The sequence below is a fragment of the Polypterus senegalus genome, chromosome 6 (assembly GCF_016835505.1).
Source record: "Polypterus senegalus isolate Bchr_013 chromosome 6, ASM1683550v1, whole genome shotgun sequence".
Classification (NCBI taxonomy): domain Eukaryota; kingdom Metazoa; phylum Chordata; class Cladistia; order Polypteriformes; family Polypteridae; genus Polypterus; species Polypterus senegalus.
This window is the reverse complement of record NC_053159.1, coordinates 8,869,182-8,892,403: the sequence shown is the minus strand read 5'-3', so window position 1 is coordinate 8,892,403 and position 23,222 is coordinate 8,869,182.

The following is a 23,222-nucleotide window of genomic DNA, read 5'->3' as shown; positions in this document are numbered from 1 at the left end:
GTGGCTGAACCGACAATCCGTGATAGGGTGAGAAGTTCAGCGATTCAGTCAAGCCTCACAGTATAGTAGCTGCTCCTCTGGATCGAGAGAAGCCACATGAAGTGGTCTGGGGATGTTGTAAGGATACCCCTTTCCCCACACCCTACCACACAGCTAATAAAGGTGGAGATCATCAGGCAGACCCAGAACACACTGGTGGGATTGTCTTTCTTGACTGGCTTGGGAACACCTAGGAATTCCACAGGAATAGCTGGAATGTGTAGCCGGGGACATGGAAGTCTGGCCTTACCCCAGGCAGCCATTCTCGACATCTACCACAGACATCCGGCCTAGAAATAGCAAGCATTCTGGTCTTCACGAGAAACAGAAGATATTTTATGAAAGAGGACCTGGAAAAAGAGGCAAGGTCAAAAAAAATAATTAATGGTGCCACCTTGTCCTCCCATCTTCCTCCACGCTCCAGCAGTCGTCCCTCAGATCCCTGGGTAGGACGCCACCTTGATCGCACAAGCTCCTTAAGGAAAGTCAGTGGGTGTCATCCGCCCCTAGAGCACCAAAACCTTTGCTCCTATGCATGGCAAATGATTGTGCAGTCCTTTCCCGAAACTGGCTGGCTGGCTTGACCTGTCTGTCCACCCCCTGCTGTCCTCACGGCTCTCCTACTCTTCATTCTCTGTCTCCTCCGGTTTCTCCCTTGCTCTCTTCTTTTATATGCTGGTGAGCGGTGGCAGGTGCGATTGCCTGTTTGCCACCCCAGGCTGATAATGAGACAATCAGACCATCTGCACGTGCCAACAAGGCAATGCACGGTTGGCTGACCGTCTCGCACCAACCCGGAGATGAGCCATCTTCTTAGATGATCACTCACACCTGCTCATCTGTTCATTACTCATTTATGTAAAATCTGAGCCTCAGACCCGCTGTACCACACTCCACAATACACCAAATGCCTCAGTACGTGAATGCAAGGGGACTGGCCAAGACAGGTGAGAGTTCACTTATTTAACCCTTAAACTGCCGCATACTTGGGGGCTTAATGCACCCCTGGACGCCAAATACTTTTTTTGCTGCACTTTTTAAGGAAATGTCAGAATTCACCAAGAACAAGTGAAATTTTAATGGAACACATTTTTTTCATGCAAAGAGCATCACAATTACTGCAACGCTGATCATTTTACAAACTGCCAATGAACTGTAAAAACTATTTAAAAAAACTACTGAGACAATCTATTATGATATGTACAAGGTGCAACTGATGCCATTGATGAAATTTAGTAAATCACCAAGCCAACTGCGCATGAACTGGCTGCACACAGAGGCCAAAACTGATGCCAGCAGGCTAGTCTAGTGCAGCGGCTCAATCCCAGTGACAGCGATGCTGATTCGCTAGGGGGCGCCAGTGGTCATGAGCTGGCTGCTCAACATATGTATGGCATGGACTGATCAGCTCTGGCGTGCTGGCAAATTGCACTGGGAATCAACTATAGTCTGATGTGGCGTTCAATGAATGTACATCGCCGAATATACAGTGGAACCTCAGGTAACGACCGTAATTCATTCCAAAACTCTGGTCGTAACCCGATTTGATCGTGACCCGAAGTAATTTCCCCCACAGGATTGTATGTAAATACAATTAATCCATTCCAGACTGCACAAACTGTATGTAAATATATTTTTTAAGCACAAATATAGTCAATTATACCATAGAATGCACAGTGTAATAGTAAACTAAATGTAAAAACATCAAAATAACACTGAGAAAAACTTGAACAACAGAGAAAACTAACACTGCAAGAGTACACACTGTAGTGCTATGAAGTGCTCGCTAAAAACACTTTTTTTTAATGAGTTTTAAGCACAGGGAAAAACATGAACATTTGGAAAATCCGTAATTTAATAAACCATCAAGAAAAGTAACATTGCAACAATGCTCGCTACGAACCAATTGCTGGAAACAGAAGTGAGATGGAGGTTAAAATCCAATAGAAAAAAGTCTTCATTAAATACAATGAGGTTAAAACAATGCTGGAAGCAGTCTCTTTAAAAACAAGCCCAATGCACTCTTTAACTGCCTTCTCATCTCTCTCTCTCGCTCGTGTGTGTGTGTGTGTGTTTCTCTCTCTCTCGCTCGCTGCACAGGGAATGTACAGGGAGAGACTGAACATGTGCAGAAATCATCGGCGCGCACAAACCGAAAGGGAAACTGGCTTGTTTGTATACCGAGTTTGTGGTCGTGAACAGATGCAAAAGTTGGCGAACTTTTTGGTCATAAACCGATTTGTATGTGTTCAGAGACATTCGTGAACTGAGGTTCCACTGTACTCGGCTCTGGCGTGATGTCAAATTGCACTGGGAACCGACTATAGCTGGTTGTGGAGGTTTAAGGGTTAAAAAAATATGGAAGATTCCTCATCATATGAAGGCAGGCCAGTTACTGTTACCCTAACTCTAGCTGTTTGTGCCGTTTCTCTGATAAGGTGTATCCGAGCTCCTTAGGAGCTAGTTATCACAGGGCTGCCATTGGACTACAAGGAATATTTAATACACACCATTTTTGATTTCTCAGCATCTTTTAGGTTTTCAGTTGTGCACATAACGTAGCCTTCAGGTCCTCTTTGTGCTTCCATGACTACTACCGAGTTTGCCTTTTGTCCGAAAGGCAGTTGGGACAATCAGACGTTTGAGTTTGCAGCGACAGTGCCATATCATCAAATCAAAAACTATGTATAGACTCCTAGCCAGAATCCGGATCACATGTAATCTTAATATTAATAATTGTTAAAAATAAAGTTTATCAAAAATGGTCGACTGCAAAGAAAAAACAGAGAGAGGACATAGAGCTTCTTTAAGAAAGGTACACGGTGGCAGGGGTTGGCACTGCCAGCTGGCAAGTTGCTGCCTGTTTCATAGTCGGAGAGATGGGTGTTTTTTTTCCCTCTGTTTGTTGTCATATAACAATTCATATGTGCAACTGCATTTTCTTTTCATATTTTCAAGTTCTCTCCTATTGTGCCGCTATTAAATCACCCACCTTCACCTTTCATCCACGTTATCACCACTTGCACATATGACAGCGCCACACTAGTCAGACGAGGTCCTGCACAGCCATTCAAATCACAGAGGCTATGTTATCAGCGGGCCTGCAGACGGTGCGTTAGACACACAGCCCACCGAACACAAACTTTAAATCAAAAACCAGTCGGAAATTGTTACTCATGGAGTCAGTGACAGCTGTGCTATAATTTAGGAAAGCACAATTGAAAAGCAGGGGATGCTGGGCTGGTCGCTGTCTTCCTGAAGACTGGCTATTGTACTTCTTCGGAAGGTGCACCACACCACTAAAGTGAGCAATCGCCCCAGCACAGTCATTGATTGGTACAGTCGGGAGCGTCCAGGTCATGGGACGTGTGATTGGTCTGATCTGGAGTCTCTTCTGAATATAAGTGACGTGATTGGAGATTAAATTCAGCACCTCTGAAAACATCTGGATAAAAGGAGCCCTTATGCCAGAATGTTATTTGTCGATTTCACCATTTGCCTAATCTTGTGCAGACTGATCACCTTGATCTGGGTCTTGATGGGGGTTTGGACCCTCTCTGTGCATTTGGACTCTTGGACTTTCTGACTGGCAGATCCAAGCATGTATGGTTTGGCAGACACACATCCTCCAGGCTGATTTTCAACACTGGCACTCCTCAGGGCAGAGTACTAAGTCCCGTGCTGTAATCTCTACTCATCCATGATTGTATGGCCAGTAAAGGCTCCAATTCCATCATAAAGTGTTCTGACGATTCCGCCATCATAGGCTTGATCACAGATAATGATGTGACCACCTATCGAGGGGTGATTAAGCTCCTGCCAGAGTGGTGTCAGGACAATACCCTCTCTCTGAACATCAGCAAGGCTCAGGAGATGATCACCGATTTCGGGCAGCAGCAGGTACTAAATCATACCCGTTATCCTTTAAGTTCCTGGGGGTTACGATCACAGAACACACACTACAGCAGTTAGCTAAAAAAAAGCCCATCGGTGACTTTACTTTCTCAGATATTTCGAGGAAGGCCCCGATTGTCCCCAGCAGCAATTACTTTTATAAAATTTACCACAGAATCCATCCTGACAAGCTGCATGATGCATGGCAGCAGTTCAGCTAAAGATGGCAAGGCATTGCAGAGGGAGGTGAAAATGATGCAAATCATCATTGGCACACAGAAACCATCTCTGCAGGACATATCTGCTAATTTCCTCTAGGGGATTAATAAAGTACATATTATTATATGTACACTACTAGGAGACTTTGAGCTGCAGGTTTGACAGGGTGAGTGGCAGTAAGAAAGTCATCCTTTAAAGGACAGAACAGGGCCTTGAAATACCAGCTGTGGAGTACTGCAGACCGGACAAAGTCTCCTCTTCACAGTGCAAACTGACACTTGCTTTTGTCGGCCTGCACTGTTAAGTTGTTGGGCTGTGAGGCGCCTGCGATCACACAAGCTGGTGACCCTCAGAAACTCGTCTTCTGATTGGCTGGTGACTTTGGCTCTGCCAAACAGAGCTCCTTCCAGTTTCCAGTTGCCTTTGGATTGTGTAGGACACCTCTGGAGTCGCAGACACTTTGAATTTTGTTTGCAGTTTCTCCACATGAAAGGCCTCCATTTCTAAGGGTAGTAACGCTCGGTCTCATTTCATTTGTCAATTGTCGTTTTCTTGATATTATCACTGGAATATCGTCCAAGTGCTACTTCAGAGGGTGTAGTAACACAGTCTGCTCCAACTCTGCTTTAAGACGCACAGAAGGCTTTTAAGTAATCAACAGAAGTTGGGACACCTGTGCAAATTGTGTGCTTCAATTTGCAAGGCTTCATTTACTTTAATTGCTGCAGAACATCTGTAGGTTGTAACCTGTTAGTTGTTCCCTGTCGAAGGCTCATTTGTACTGTTCTGATATTACCTTTTTTTTCAGTCTTTGCTAAACTAAACTTTAAATTTAAACCTCTGGCAGTTTACTGTTACCTTTTCACCATTTTAGGTCATTCACTGCATTTAATCAAATTTGATTAAATTTGATGAAAACCTGGAAAAATTGAGATGTTCTAAAACCTTTGACCGGCGGTGTGTATGTATGTATGAAACAGTATCTACCAAATAATATGTGAGTACACGACACACATTTCACCCTGATTAGGGCTTCTCAGGTGTACACATCGTTGTTTTGCTTCCCCTTATGGGGATCAAACCTCGGACATCAGCACATTATGTTTGTGGACTGGCTGACCAAATAGCTAACAATCCAAATAATCAGACCAATGACTGAATGAATGAATGTATAATATACAGTGGGTGAAAAATTATTTGCCCCTTCCTGATTTCTTATTCTTTTGCTTGTTTGTCACACAAAATGTTTCTGATCATCAAACACATTTAACCATTAGTCAAACATAACACAAGTAAACACAAAATGCAGTTTTTAAATGATGGTTTTTATTATTTAGGGAAAAAAAAAAATCCAAACCTACATGGCCCTGTGTGAAAAAGTAATTGCCCCCTGAACCTAATAACTGGTTGGGCCACCCTTAGCAGCAATAACTGCAATCAAGCGTTTGTGATAACTTGCAATGAGTCTTTTACAGCGCTCTGGAGGAATTTTGGCCCACTCATCTTTGCAGAATTGTTGTAATTCAGCTTTATTTGAGGGTTTTCTAGCATGAACCGCCTTTTTAAGGTCATGCCATAGCATCTCAATTGGATTCAGGTCAGGACTTTGACTAGGCCACTCCAAAGTCTTCATTTTGTTTTTCTTCAGCCATTCAGAGGTGGATTTGCTGGTGTGTTTTGGGTCATTGTCCTGTTGCAGCACCCAAGATCGCTTCAGCTTGAGTTGACGAACAGATGGCAGGACATTCTCCTTCAGGATTTTTTGGTAGACAGTAGAATTCATGGTTCCATCTATCACAGCAAGCCTTCCAGGTCCTGAAGCAGCAAAACAACCCCAGACCATCACACTACCACCACCATATTTTACTGTTGGTATGATGTTCTTTTTCTGAAATGCTGTGTTTCTTTTACGCCAGATGTAACGGGACATTTGCCTTCCAAAAAGTTTGTCTCATCAGTCCACAAGGTATTTTCCCAAAAGTCTTGGCAATCATTGAGATGTTTCTTAGCAAAATTGAGATGAGCCCTAATGTTCTTTTTGCCTAACAGTGGTTTGCGTCTTGGAAATCTGCCATGCAGGCCGTTTTGCCCAGTCTCTTTCTTATGGTGGAGTCGTGAACACTGACCTTAATTGAGGCAAGTGAGGCCTGCAGTTCTTTAGACGTTGTCCTGGGGTCTTTGTGACCTCTCGGATGAGTCGTCTCTGCTCTTGGGGTAATTTTGGTCGGCCGGCCACTCCTGGGAAGGTTCACCACTGTTCCATGTTTTTGCCATTTGTGGATAATGGCTCTCACTGTGGTTCGCTGGAGTCCCAAAGCTTTAGAAATGGCTTTATAACCTTTACCAGACTGATAGATCTCAATGACTTCTGTTCTCATTTGTTCCTGAATTTCTTTGGATCTTGGCATGATGTCTAGCTTTTGAGGTGCTTTTGGTCTACTTCTCTGTGTCAGGCAGCTCCTATTGAAGTGATTTCTTGATTGAAACAGGTGTGGCAGTAATCAGGAAATTGAACTCAGGTGTGATACACCACAGTTAGGTTCTTTTTGAACAAGGGGGCAATTACTTTTTCACACAGGGCCATGTAGGTTTGGATTTTTTTCTCCCTAAATAATAAAAACCATCATTTAAAAACTGCATTTTGTGTTTACTTGTGTTATATTTGACTAATGGTTAATGTGTTTGATGATCAGAAACATTTTGTGTGACAAACATGCAAAAGAATAAGAAATCAGGAAGGGGGCAAATAGTTTTTCACACCACTGTATACTGTATATTATATATAATTGAGAGGGTCATTTGGCTTTAATTATATTAAATGGATATAACAATCATAGCTTACAATGCTTATTTATAATTTCATAATTATCTGTCATATAGTGCCTTTCATTATCTATCAATCATAGAGCGCCTTTCGTTATCTATCTGTCTGTCTATCATAGGGTGCTTTTCAAATCTTTCTATATATGCACAGTTACATTCTGTTGGGCGTATTCAGTATTAACGTTTTCAGTGTGTCACTTATTGAAATTTATGTTGTAGTGCATGCAGAATAAAAAATATATTTTATTCCAACAATTGGCACATTGCTAATATTAGCACTGCTGTTCAGAATCCTATAGAAAATGCAGTATAATTGAGAGGGTTACTTGGCTTTAAATTAGGAAATTTCAATAATGGAAAAAAAAATCTAAAAAAGAATGAAAGATGGATTACCGACTTTATTTTAGCCCATACAACCTTACAGTGACCTGACCATATTGATGTAGCAAAAAGTGAGCAGAAATAATTCCTAGATAGATAGATAGATAGATAGATAGATAGATAGATAGATAGATAGATAGATAGATAGATAGATAGATAGATAGAGCCAGGCGGCCATGGCTATTACCTTCCCCCAGACGATAGAGGGCAGGTCTCCTGGGCAGCTGTGACACCATGGATACCCGCAGGGTATGCTGGGAGTTGGAGTTTGGCAAAGCCCTGTTGGTTTCCATGGGCCCGGCCAGTAGTAGCTGCAGAGCCCTACATTGGGCTCTCACCACACCTGGGAGTGATTCCAGGTCTGATTAATGAGCCACCTGGAACACTGCCAGAGTCGTCATAAAAGGAGCCGCCTCACTCCATTCAGAGAGCCAGAGTTGGCAGGAGGTGGATGAAGCTTGCCAAGTGGAGTGGAGTGGAGTGGAGTGACACAGAAAGAGAGAGGAAGGAAAAGAAGAAGAGAAGTGTTTGGTGAGTTTTGTGTACTGTGCTGTGGGGAGTAGAGGCAAACGCTCCCCAGCTGTAAATAAAACACGTGTGCTGGACTGGAAATTGTGTCTGTCTGTCTGGTTTTGTTGGGTCGGGGCGGCTGTTCACTCCCTGGTGGTGCACAATATTTAAACAAATATTTCATGAGATGGACTTACTTTATCACAAAACTGAATGGTAATATGCGGGAGATAAAGTAACCTGAATTGCAACTTCTCAGTTACTCATATATATATATATATATATATATATATATATATATATATATATATATATATATATATATATATATATATATATATATATATATATATATATAAATAAAATAATTCTGGTGCTTGGTCTCTTTCTGAATATACCATCTAGTGCTCCCCAGTAGTCAGTTCTGAGCAAAGCCATGCGTGATGAGAGAATGAGAGCTCACTTCACTCCTGTGCCTCCTCCACATACCGCAGCCATTCAAATTCCACATTCAAACAAAACAGTAATTAAACCCAGAGGGAGGGTGACACCTCTCGGCTCCCTCCACCGAAATTCTCAGTGGCATAAAATGTACTGTAGGTAGGAGGGTCACCACAGAAGACGCTTATCTAATGTACCATTTTTATTTAATCTACTTGGGAAGTTTTAGAAAATTAAATTATATTTTCTAAGAATTCTATCCACAAAAACTGTAAGCTGTGACACATTGAAAACATTACAGATAAATGGAAAGATATCTCTAAAGATGCCCCATTTTTTCAACTCACCCAATTTTAGGGTCTTGAGGAGCATTGGTTGCAACAGCAATGGGAACAAGGCAAATATCGCCCCTTCATGGGGTGCCAGTTGTATCCAAGTATTTGTCTTTCAATCATTTTTTAAACTGATTGCAATTTTATGAAAGGGCCCAGAGTACAGGAGTCTATCCTGGCAAATTTAGGCACAAGGTAGATATCAGTTCTGGACAAAGAAACTGTCCTCATTAAGAAAAACTAGCCTTCTTTACACCCAGTGTTACTGGGACAAGTGTGGGCTCATTGAACTAAAATAATAGAAAACTAATTATTTTTTTGTATTGTACAGTGAAAGTATGAGGACACTACATGTTGACAGTATGGTCAGGCCTCTCAGCTTTGAAATACAGTATAAATACTGAGGGCGGTCCTTCAGTGGTGACATCATGGATGCTCCGCCTCTTGTGGCTCCACCCACAAAACACAAGGTACACAATAGAACACAGCATAATACATGACACTAAATACTAAATAGAACACTATAACGAAAAAATACTTAATTACAGCAAAAATATGAAAAATAATATTGGCTTTAAATTAAATCCAAAATCGCAACTTTTCTATCAAAGCACTCGCTGATCTCCTGTCAGCTCCTGAGCATGTATGCTGATAGCTGGGAATCGAAGTCCTCTCTACTGCCCTGCCACAGGATCATCCCAATAATGGGCTTGTTTTATGAACTGCCTAACAAGACAAACGATATCACTTTCCTGTTTTAATGGGGGGGTTGGGGTGTTGGCGGGGGGATAGGAAATTCCTTCGATACTGAAATGAACTGGAGAATAAGACGGCCCTGAGAACCCTTCCAATTTAATGGATGCTTTCTCAAGGCCTTGCAATACACACACACATACAGTACATACAGAAATAGTTAGAGGGACAGATTTTAGAGGACATTTGGGTTTTACAGAAGCTCTTTAAATGAATACATGCTGTAAGAAGGAAGTATATATATATATATATACAGTATATACACACACACATTTTGGTCTGAACACACACTAGAATGGCTATAAAACAAGAAAATTAAAAAAGAAAGAAAAGTTCAGACTGGGCTGTACAAACTTCTGCTGAATGACTCGTTGGTTGAAAGTGCTCAGTGTTACTGTGCCAGAGATAGAATGTGCAGCATTGTTCATAATGGCATTCATATTTTTTTATGAATAAATTGAAAAAAAATGTGCTAGAGGAACAGGAAGTACGTATGTCATTAAAGCCCACCGACCGTCACATTGAGGGAACTGGCTGATGGCCTAACTTCCTATAAATAAATCATTATTGATTTATTTATACGAATTATTTCTGCTCCCTTTTTGCTACATCAATGTGGTCAGGTCACCGTAAGGTTGTATGAGCTAAAATAAAGTCGGTAATCCATCTTTCATTCTTTTTTAATTTTTTTTTTCCTTTATTAAAATTTTTTAATGAAAGCCAAGTGTCCTACTCAATTATACTGCATTTTATATAGGATTCTGAACAGCAGTGATAATGTTAGCAATGTACCAGCTGTTGGAATAAAATATATTTTTTTATTCTGCATGCAGTACAAAATAAATTTCAATAAATGGCACACTGAAAACGTTAATACTAAATTCGCCCAACAGAATGTAACTGCCAGATGTGTGTGCATATATAGAAAGGTTTGAAAAGCACCCTATTAGATAGATAGATAGATAGATAGATAGATAGATAGATAGATTAGTGTAGTCGGCAGGATTACATAGACAGATAGATAGATAGATAGATAGATAGATAGATAGATATGAAAGGCACTATATGATAGATAGATAGATAGATAGATAGATAGATATGAAAGGCACTATATAAGGATAGATAGATAGATAGATAGATAGATAGATAGATAGATATGAAAGGCACTATATAATGATAGATAGATAGATAGATAGATAGATAGATAGATAGATAGATAGATAGATAGATAGATAGATAGATAGATAGATAGATAGATATGAAAGGCACTATATAAGGATAGATAGATAGATAGATAGATAGATAGATAGATAGATAGATAGATAGATAGATAGATAATGAAAAGCACTATATGATAGATAGATAAGTATGAAATTATAAATAGGCACTCTAAGCTATGATTGTTAATGCCATTTAATATAATGAAAGCCAAGTGACCCTCTCAATTATTCTGCATTTTCTATAGGATTCTGAACAGCATTGCTAGCAATGTGCCATCTGTTGGAATAAACTGCATTTTTTTTATTCTACACGCATTACAAAATACAATTCAATAGATGGCACACTGTAAATGTTAATACTGAATATCCTCAACAGACGCGTGTGTGTGTATTATTACATGTGTGCACATAGGGGTCAGCCTAAGGGCTCTGGGGATGGTAATTTCCCGCAACACCAGGGGTTGGCGCTGTGAGCTAACGCCTTCTCTTTTCCACCACTACCAGTATTTCTGTCTGCCCAGATCCACCTCTTCCTGCCAGAAGTCCACATAACCGGACGCTCCACCATTTTCTGATCAGTCAGAACCAGACTCCTATCAATAAAAGACATCTTCCTTTAAAGCAGTTAATCATGTTTTGTTTTCCTTTTTTAATATTCAGTTTTACAGATATTGCCCATGGGTGCCGCAACATTCCTTACTGTATCTTCTTGTTCTTACAATATATATTAGTATACTGTAAATTGATAGAGAGACAATTATGAAATTATAAATAAGTAATCTCTACTAGGATTGTGAACGTTTAATATGATTAAAGCCAAGTGACCCTGAACTGGATAGAGAGGATTTTCAGAATGCTCTGCTATGCGACGTTATCAAGACTTCTTTGTCTCCAGTGTCACATACCTGGCCGACTTTAGAGGTCAGGCTGCATTCAGCATCAGGCCCTCTCTATTCACTCCCCACATCTCTGCAACAGAAGCATACAATAATGGTGATTTGGAAGATAATTTTTGCACACTGGGATCTGACACCGCTCTATTCTCTTAGCCTGCTATGTCTTCAGCCTGCTGCCCGTAATTTTCAGGTATCTCCTTGAGACGGTGTAATTATCTTAGATTCAGCCTGCCATTCACTCAGTGAGGCTTCAGCTTTCTTAGGCAATTCTAAAAGAAAATCTTCTGGATGTTTGTCAGAACTGAGTAGACAGTCTTTTTTAACAACGAACATTTTTTAAAAAAACACGAACTGTTGTGGCCAAAAAAGAAAATGAAACAAAAAAGAGCAACTTTTTCATGCATATCAGTAACTCCGAGGGCAAATAGTAATTACCTGTCAATTATGCTTCACTCTCCGGTGCCGAGTGCCTCCAGCCCAAGCAGTGCTCAGATGTCAGTACCTTTGTTTGAGAAGTTTGGGGATGACCCCGGAGAAATGAGAAGCTAACACGGGCAGGAGTGACTGCACAAAAAACTTTTCCGTTTAGCCTTTTTCAATTTAGGCTTTTTCCTTGGATAGTTTCCTGCTGCTGTTGTGGGTGGAAATGATAACCGTCATTGCGGGGCTAAACCACAGGGCAGAGTATACGAAGAGAGGGAAGTGGAGAGGATCTTGTAAGCTTATTATTTTAAAAGACAAGGCTCTCCTTCTCAGCCCTGATGACACTTCATTGTTGTGTATGTCATGATGTCGGACCCTGGGGTACACAGCGCTTGGCGGCACAAACAACGGGCGCCCTCTGCTGGGCAAAGAAACTTTCCCTCAGGAGGTTCGATTTTGCTTTGCGCCATCCCCCACCATAACCTATCACCTGTGGGGGAGGAGCGAAAGCTTTAGATTCGTCAAAAATTTTGATCTTCGGTTTTTGATGGATCTCGACATTTTAGGGTCCCACCGATACCGAAAACATTGATAATCCCAATGATGGGTGTGTGTTTGTGTGTCAAGTGGTAAAACACAAAACTTAAGCCTGTTATGAAAGGACGATGTACCGATTAGTTTTTTGTCCCAAATGGTGCCCTCTAGAGCAGGGGTGGGCAAAGTCGGTCCTGGACGGGCCGCAGGATTTTGTTCCAACCCAATGGCCTAATAAGTCAAGTCGGGGAGCAGGCACTGGTACAGTGTGTTGCCGCACCCACTACACAACGAAACAGCTCAGGATCCCTGTTGGCAACCCCCCCAAGGCAGACACACGGTCAAGTCCCACCCTCCATAAATGACCCTCAATCTGCCGCAGCCAGGTGTTACATGGGTGACCCTTTGGCCTAGTCCAGCCACTTGGGTCCCCAACAATGAGGATCTTATGAGTCAGCTCACCCTTGGGGAAACGCACCACATGGCTGTAGTGCTGTAACTGACGCTCCCTCACAATGCAGGTCATGTGCTTCATTTGGGACTCCATGAGCAACACAAAGTCAAACCAGCGGTACCCAAGGACTTTCCGGAGAGACACAGTATCAAAGGAGTTCAGTCTTCGTCTCAGGTCACTGGATAGCGTCCATGTCTCACAAACAGGAAGCACCAGGACTATAAAGACTTGAACCTTCGTCCTTTTGCAGATATCGGGAGTGCCACACACTCCTTTTCGGCGACCTCATGACCCCCCAAGCTCTCCCAATCCATCTACTGACTTCATAGGAAGAGGTCACCAGAGTCATGAATGTCACTGCAAGGTAAGTAAACCTCTCGATGAGGTCGATACTCTCTCCTCAGACAGACACACTGCTGATGGCCGTGCCCAGGAGGTCAATAAAGGAGCACTTTTCATTCGAGTGACGCTTCTGCTTCACTTTAGTGGTCTCGCCCACTAAGATTTTGAACCCTTATTGCTTATTTTAGTCTTAAACAGCTGTATTCTCGGGTTTTAATTGCTCCTAATTAGCATTACGATGCAAATGAGAAAAGAGAGCAGCATTTCTCCATTTAGCTTGTTTCCATTTCTCCCCGTGTACTTATTGTGCACTATTTGGTTTAATTAAATACTTGGAAGGAAAGTGAAGACAAAAAAGTGAAGGACTGAGAAGTACTCGTCTGTTTTAGACTTCAAGTCATTTTTATGATTTCCTTAGAAAGGAAAAAAAGATATAAGATAAGAGAATGACCTGACGTGGCAGAGTTAAAGCACTAGCAAACCACGACGTTGAATATTGGCAAGAATCGATTTCTAATTAAGCAACTGGGTTGAATCAAAAACCTGCAGCCACTGCGGCCCTCCAGGAATGACTGGAATGCCCACCCCTGCTCTAGAGGGACCCTCAAACATCGTAATTCTGCAATGAATTCTGAATTCTTCTCGTCAATTGCTATCGTAATGATCTATTTTATGATCAGAGTGGTAAATAATTACTGAAATGTTACAGAATGGTTCCTAGGGCGCCAAGCCTACAGACGCTCATGTCCGAATGTGTTATCATTAATATGGCATATTAATCTGACCCCCTTGTTCAAGGTGATTTTCGGAGTCAGGATGTGTTAAAACTGTTCATTAGGCTCCTTTTACAGTTGGGGTCTCTGCAGGTTAAATGCTCTGCTCAAAGTCATATGACAGAGTAGAGGCAGGAACTGAACTGCTAACTTAGGGACCATATGTGCATAATTTTATACCCTTTATTAAGGTTTGTGGATGTGGTGAGAGAGGACATGCAGGTGATGGGTGTGACAAAACAAGATGGAGAAGACAGGAAGACATGGAAGAAGATGATCTGCTGTGGCGACCCCTAACGGGAGCAGCCAAAAGAAGTAGAAGAAGATTAACTGCTTAAAACTCTGGCTAGCCACAGGAACTCAAATCATGACACATTTGTTTTCCCCCGAAAGCTCAGAGAATTGTGCATTTTTGTGAACGATAAAGAATGAGGCTTTTTTTCTTTCTATTTTAATTAAAATGGGGGAGGTAAAGCACCCCTGGTCATGCTTGGGTTACACAATTGCATAGATTCATTTAGGGTTTCCAAGAAACATAAACTTTACTCGTAAACAGCATAATAGAAGCATAAAGCAGAGGATGTCTGGGGGGAGAAGTGAGACAAGGCAATAAGCAAAAAGGAGAGCTGCTGCACAGGCTTTTAAATATACGAAGTGCTGCGCGTGAAGCAGATCACACGACACGGCAGCAGCAGCCGAGCATCTAACAGAGCAAAGAGGAGGCAACCTGTATTTGTTCCCATTGCAACAGCGTTCAAGAGGGGTCCCCGGAGGAGCAACTGCGTCCTTCAGGGGTGTGCACAGCCCCCTTCCTCACACTTTTTAGGCACTTCCTGCTTTATGATCGCCAAGGTTGACTTTAAAGCCGACTTTGCCCTGAAACAACAACCTTCCACAAAACGTAATACTCTCCAATTATGTCATAATCAATTAACATCCTAATTTTTTCACATTACTATAATTGGTACTTCAAATACCATATGGATACACACTGGCACATAATAAAAAAAAAGATGAAAAGTTGGAATGGGAGCCGGGAAGCACCATCTTCTATCTTGATATATCGCACCACATTGTTGCAGATTTCAGATGAGCCGTTAAGAAGATTGCCAACTGCAAACTGGCCAGATGTGCTGAAGATGGCCGTGCAATCTGTGCAGGATTTATTTACCGGGTGGCATTGTGTGAGGCTGGGATATGCGAGATCTACCCCTTTACTTGATCAGCCACAGCAAAATCCAACATAACATGTCAAAATTGGCTTAATTATAGCAGACATTGTGCAAAAGATTTTAATTATAAACTTACTAGTTGTGTAAGTCTGTGCTGTAAAAACCATGGATTCTGGCACTTAAATCAATCAAACACACCGGTTGTGCATTAGCGGCTAAGCGAGTTTCTGTTTCCTTGATGGTTTTGTTTTGTCGATGTGCTTGCCTCCATTGTCTATCAGTGGCTAAGAGAGTTTCTCTCTCCTCGGAGGTTTTGTTTTACCAATGTGCTCGACTCACTTGTGTATTAGCAGCTAAGCGAGTTTCTCTTTCTTCTGAAGTTTCATTTTGCCATCATGATGGCCTCGCTTGTGTATAAGCAGCTAAGTGAGTTTCTCTCTCCTCAGAGGTTTCATTTTGCCGAGGTGCTCGCCTCGCTTGTGCATTAGCGGCTAAGAGAGTTTCTCTTTCTTCTGAAGTTTCATTTTGCCATCAGGATGGCCTCGCTTGTGTATCAGCAGCTAAGTCAGTTTCTCTCTCCCTTGAAGGTTTCGTTTTGCCGATGTGCTCGACTCACTTGTGTATCAGCAGCTAAGTGAGCTTCTCTCTCCTCAGAAGTTTCATTTTGCCGATGTGCTTGCCTCCATTGTCTATCAGTGGCTAAGCGAGTTTCTCTCTCCTCGGAGGTTTTGTTTTACCGATGTGCTCGCCTCGCTTGTATATTAGCAGCTAAGTGAGTTTCTCTCTCTTTAGAGGTTTCATTTTGCCGATGTGCTCGCCTTGCTTATGTATTAGCGGCTAAGAGAGTTTCTCTTTCTTCTGAAGTTTCATTTTTCCATCATGATGGCCTCACTTGTGTATTAGCAGCTAAGTGAGTTTCTCTCTTCCTTGAAGGTTTCGTTTTGCCAATGTTCTCGACTCGCTTGTGTATTGGCAGCTAAGCGAGTTTCTCTCTCCTCAGAGGTTTCATTTTGCCGATGTGCTTGCCTCCATTGTCCATCAGTGGCTAAGCGAGTTTCTCTCTCCTCGGAGGTTTTGTTTTACCGATGTGCCTGCCTGGCTTGTGTATTAGCAGCTAAGTGAGTTTCTCTCTCCTCTGAGGTTTTGTTTTGCCATCATGATGGCCTCGCTTGTGTATAAGCGGCTAAGAGAGTTTCCCCTCTTTTCTCTGCGCTTTCACTTTGGTGACAGAGTTGACTTCTTTGTGCTTCATGCTGTAACCTTTCACTTCCGGGCCGAACACACAGACAGACACACTTCCATGCGTAGACATTTGTATAAAAGACACACTTATGCTGTCTTAATGGTGGGGCCTATTCCAGCAATTATGTGGCGCAAGGCAGGAAGAACACCTAGACACAATGCTAGTCCATTACAGGGCTAATTAAAACATAACATGCTCAAATTGTAATTAAAACATAACATGTAAAAGGCTGCTTAACTGTAACACAAAACATTCTTATCTTTTTAATTACAACCTAGTTTAACACATAAATAACATATGAATTCTGCTCTGTACTTGTAATACAGCTGTGCAATATAAATATCATATTAAGAATCACTTGTGTTCTGTTCTACGTATTGTACTGACACCCACCGCACATCCAACTTTCCTGGAAAGGGGTCTCTCTTTGAACTCCTTTCCCAAGGTTTCTTCCATTTTTTTTCCCTACAAAGGTTTTTCCTTGTCGTCTTAGAGAGTCAAGGCTTGTCAAAAGGCAGGGCCTGTTAAAGCCCATTGGGGGAACTCCTTGTGTGATTTTGGGCTGTACAAAAATGAACTTGTATTGTATTGTATACTAGCCAACCCGCGGCGTACCATACGCCGCATAATCAGGCCGGTTTTTTAATGATTTTTAAGCACAGGGAGAAAATTAACATTTAAAAAATCGGAAATGCAATAAATCAGCAAGAAAAGCAACATTGTAACAATGCACGGAACGAACCAACACACAATCGTCTGTGCGGCGCTCAGGCGCGGAGGGTGGAATTGGAGGAGAGGAGAAGGACGTCCACTCCGCTGCCTCCGTCATGCTAGTCTGCTGATTTCTCGTGCAGTATGCACTGCCTGCTCATGTGCCCACCTCGTCACTCGAGTCGTTGTCGACTGTGCACAGTCCAGATGCAGCTGTGACTCACGTAGACTTTTCATTGCTCTGTGTGGTTTTGGCCGCCTTTCTATATATAATCAACCAAGACACCTGACCACGGTGGTAGCGAGGTGGGAGGGCGGTGTGTACAAAGTGCAGGAGCATCTAAGAAGACACATGTTTGTCACAGATGCGAATTGCTGTATGTAGCGTGTAAAACAGTTTGCGATGATGCACGCGGTCATGCGTCGTAACCGAAGACTCGGTTTTTAACGACTGGTTACTTCATTGTGTATACGACTGTAGGTGAATGAAAAGATGTAACTCTGGAGAGGGCAACATACAATACAGTGTTTTACACGCTGCATACAGCGATTCACATTCGCGACAAATTGTTTCACACGCTGCGTACAGCGATTTACATCCGCGGCAAATATGAATCTTCTTAATTGGTGCTGTCGCGTCCACCCACGCTCTCAAAGCACACACACTGCCTGGTCATGTGCCCGCTCGTAAGAGCAACTAACAGAGACTCACCCACCAACTGTAAGACCATGGGACACCCCTCGCAAACTGCTCTACACGCCGCATACAGCGATTCACAGCCGCGACAAACAAACTGCTCTACACACTGCATACAGCGATTCACAGCCGCGACATGGTTTTTTTTCAGATGGTCTTGTCGCGTCCACCCTTGCACTCGAAGCATACACACTGCCTGGTCATGTGCCTGGTCGCAAGAGCAACTGACAGAGACCCGGCCACCGCGTCTAAGACCATGGGAAACCCCTCGGAAACTGTTGTACATGCTGCATACAACGATTCACATCCACGACAAACAAACTGTTTTACACGCCGCATACAGCGATTCACATCCACGACAAACATGCCTCCTCCTAGATAGTCCTGCCACGTCGTGTGGTGCCTCTGTGTGAACCGGTCAGGCACAGAGAAGGTCAGCTGCTGAGAGAGCGTCTCGACTGTTGCAGGGCCTGCATTGGTGAAGCAAGTGAGACGGTAATGAAGCAGAGGCACAGGGCTTATTGGTTTTTAACGACTGCTTCCTTCATTGTGTTTTAACCTCAGTTTTAAAGGATTGTTTTAAGGATCCCATGGGATACCCCTCGCAGACTGTTTTACACGCTGCATATAGCGATTCACTTCCGTGAGAAACATGCCTCTATGAACAGTCAACGTGGCTCAGAGCTGCATGTGCATGTGGACTCTACAACAGACGAACATAAATGATGCCGTTTTTCCTGTGTTGTCGCGTCCGAGTTGGTTGCCGTGGTTCTGCGAGTTGTCATCGTATCCAATGGTCTTAGAGTTGGTGGGCGTGGCTCCATCCTGCGTGCGCCATGGGCGTCTCACTTGTCGGCGGCTTAGTGAATCCACGCCCCTTCTGGCGTGCTTTCCATGGTTGTTTTGCCTTAGTGAATTATATATATAGATAATATGCTCATATTGTCTTAATTATGATATAACATGCCCAAAGCTGCTTCATTATAACATAACTGAACAACATAACATAAAATGGCAAAGGCCTTCCTAATGATAAAGTATCAGAACATCCTCAAACCTTAATGATAACATAACACGTCCGAGCAGAATGTGAAAGTGTCTCATTGCGTACCCAGATGTCTGTCTTGCTTTTCCACTTTTACAAGCCCCATTACGAATCTTCATATTTATAAAGTTTCTGTAGTTTTACAATTTCTTGCTGTTTTGCACAGATAGGATGGCATCCAATTTCGTTGTACTTGTGTGAGGACAATAAAGTTATTCATTTATCCAAATCTTCCTCATTTTAACATAACATGCCCAAAGTTTCTTGCTTACTCTATGATGTAGCTTGAAAACAGAACACTGCATATCCACTTCTTCTTACTTATATCACATGCATCTGTCCATCTTCCTTATCTGCTAATCCAGGGTAGCTGCAGCCTATCTCAGCAGTAACAGGTCATAAGGCAAGAAGAATTCCTGGATGGGCTGCCAGCCCATTACGCGACAGACTCAAATCACAATTATAAAAGAACATAACATGCACTGCATAGCTTTATTGTAACATAATGTAACAACATAACATGTTCAAATCTTTTTACTTATAAAGCTAGCCTAACATATAAAAATGCTCACATATAAATTATAACATACCCAAAGCTGCTTAATCGTAACATAACAGCATACCAAAACGTCAAAGATCTTAATTATAACATAAAACATGCTCAGATCCTAATTATAATATAACAAGTTAAAACCTTCCTAATTCCAACATAATATACCCAAAGCATCTTGCATACTGAAGAGCATAACTCGGACACAGAACACTGCATGTCCACATCTTCTTAATTATAACATCCATCCATCTTCCTTACCTGCTTATCCATGGCAGCTGCAGCCTATCCCAGCAGCCACAGGGTGTAAGGCAGGAAGAATCTCCGGGCGGGATGCCAGCCCATCACATGACAGACTTAAATGACAATTATAAGAGAACATAACATGCACAATGTTGCTTCATTGTAACATAACAACATAACATGTTCCATTCTTTTTCATTTTCCGTCCATCCATTATCCAACCCGCAATTTCCTAACTGCAGGGTCACGGGGGGTCTGCTGGAGCCAATCCCAGCCAACACAGGGCGCAAGGCAAGAAACAAACCCCGGGCAGTCTTTTTAATTATAAGCTAGCATAACATATTGTAATTCATATGTGAGCATGTTATACAACATGCCCAAAGCTTCTTAACCAAAACGTAACAGCACACCAAAATGTCAAAGATCTTCTTAATTATAACATAAAACCTGCTCAGATCTTAATTATGAGAAGTTAAAATCTACCTAATTATAAAATAACTAGACATTAAGCCCGTTACAATAATGGGTGCTAGAACAGTACTGCATAAACATTATTAGGAACAGTCTATATTAAATAGCAAGGGACCTTGACCTCATTCTGTTTGTTGTCTTCATTTTTTGTTAAAAATAATTTTTGCAAGAAGCCTAAAGTAAAATAATATCTATATATATAATTCACTAAGGCAAGACACCCATGGAAAGCACGCCGGAAGGGGCGTAGATTCACTAAGCCGCCAACAAGTAAGACACCTATGGCGCACGCAAGGAGGAGCCACGCCCATCAACTCCAAGACCATTGGATAAGACGACAACTCGCAGAGCCACGCCCACGAATTCGGATGCGACGACACAGAAAGAACAGTGTCATTTATATTCGTCTGTCATGGAGGCCTCATATACTTCTGAGCCACCTTGACTGTTCATAGAGGCATGTTTCTCGTGGAGGGGAGTCGCCATATGCAGCGTGTCAAACAGTCTGCGAGGGGTATCCCATGGGATCCTTAAAACATTCCTTTACAACTGAGGTTAAAACACAATGAAGTAAGCAGTCTTTAAAAACCGAGTTTTCGGTTACGACGCACGACCTCGTGCACCATAGCAAACTGTTTTACACGCTACATACAGCAATTCGCATCCGCGACAAACATGCGTCTTCTCCACTCACGGACAATTATATGTTGCTCTCTCCAGAGTTCCATCTTTTCATTCACTTACTGTTGTATTCTCACACCAACCCGTCTTAGACAACCGTGTCTGTCCAGAAGTGTTCAACCATCAATAAATAATTATGCATGACATTGAGCGTGTGTCTAGGCGTGGGTAACCCCATTCGGGCTGCAAACCGTGGAATTCCCACTAAGTGCGACTCATACGCTGCCACTGTTTTCGTCCCTACCCTTTCACACCCCCCTCCCACACGTTGACTGTTCATAGAGGCATGTTTCTCATGGAGGGGAGTCGCCATATGCAGCGTGTAAAACAGTCTGCGAAGGGTATCCCATGGGATCCTTAAAACATTCCTTTGCAACTGAGGTTAAAACACAATGAAGTGAGCAGTCTTTAAAAAACGAGTTTTCGGTTACGACGCACGACCGTGTGCAGCATAGCAAACTGTTTTACACGCTACATACAGCAATTCGCATCCGCAACAAACATGCGTCTTCTTAGATGCTCCTGCACTTTGTACACACCGCCCTCCCACCTCACTACGCCGCTCGGACGATTGTGTGTTGGTTCGTTCCATGCATTGTTACAATGTTGCTTTTCTTGCTGATTTATTACATTTCCGATTTTTCAAATGTTAATTTTCTCCCTGTGCTTAAAAATTATTTAAAAACCGGCCTAATTATGCGGCGGATGGTACGCCATGGGTTGGCTAGTTAAAAATAAAATAGAAACGTATATGACAATACAGTAAGTATAATTAATATTGCCTTAGTGTAAAACTTTATAACAATCTGTAATACACAATATCTGAAGAAGATATTTAGGAAAATGTTTTTATTTTTTTACCTCAGGTAAAATTTCATTATAGACAACATTTCTTGTAAACACTCTTGTTCAGGACCATCTACAACGTTGACAACAACATCAAACTTCTAACTTTTGATAATGCAACATATAACTGACCGTGGCTGAATGCTGGTTCTGGCAAGTAAATGGCAACTTTTTCTAAGGTTTGCCCTTGAGCTTTATTAATTGTTATGGCAAAGGCTAATGTAACTGGACATTGTCGCCTTCTTATGGTAAAGGGTAAATTAGTAGAGGATAGAGCCAAATCAATACGGGGAATATTCTGACACTCATTTTCTTTTTTACAATCAATCTATTTGCTCGTATTTTTCTTTGTCTTTCAGCCTTTCTTTTGTTGATGTTTACTTGCTGAGCTGACTGCTCTTCCAGGAGATGTTGCTTATATACGATTTGAGTGTCTGTGTCTTTTGTCCTACTTGACGTGTCCTTTTTTTTGGGTGGCATGTTGTTAGTAGATAGTTAGTTAGTAAACATGCACGGGGCAGTATGTGTGGCGTCTCCCCAGCAATGGATTTTATGTGCGCGGCCGCGACTACCCAATCAGCACTCTCCCCAGCAATGCTGTCCTTTATTTGCTTATCATTACGCCATTCAATGTGTGCCCAGCTTCCAGTGTGTGTGCGTCCACGGTCTCCCCAACAATGATGTCCTTTATTTGCTTATTGTGCGCGGCCGTGGATACGCCATTCACTGTGTGCTCAGCTTCCAGCGTGTGTGCGTCCACGATGCCGGTCGTGCGTGTCGCACCGAGCCTCGCGCATGCGCACTTCACCAAACGACACACTGGACGCACACAGGGGTTTTATTAAAGAGGATATGCCCAAAGCAACTTACTGTATAACATAACTCGAACACAAATCACTGCGTGTCCAAACCTTCTTACTTGTAACATCCATCTTCCATACCTGCTTATCCAGGGCAGCTGCAACCTGTCCCAGCAGTCACAGGACCTAAGGCAGGAGGACTTCATGGACGGGACGCCAGGCCATCACAAAGCTAATTATAACATAACATGCACAGTCAGTCAGTCAGTCAGTTTTAAGCCTGCTTAGGTCTGAGCAGGGTCGCCGCCGGGCTGGAACATGCTGAAATCTTTTTAATTACAACACTATAATCGCGTGCTCATATTGTCTTAATTTTAACACAACGGGCTCAAATCTTTTTAATTATAGCATGGGATAACATGTAACATGCACAGAATGGTCTTAATTATAACACAACATAATTCAAAGCTTCAAATTCAACGCTGCTTAATTATAATAATGCAAAACAAAACTTTAAACATACTGTAACATAATAGTGAAATATCTTCAAATGTTCCTAAGCAGCTTAATATATAACTTAACAACATGGCACACTATAACATGTCCCAGTCTTTCCAATGGTAACATAACATGCTCTTAATTTAAACATAACGTAACTTATCTACGTTACATACGTTACACATATACATATACACACATGCATTACTATTACTGTAATTGGTAGTTAAT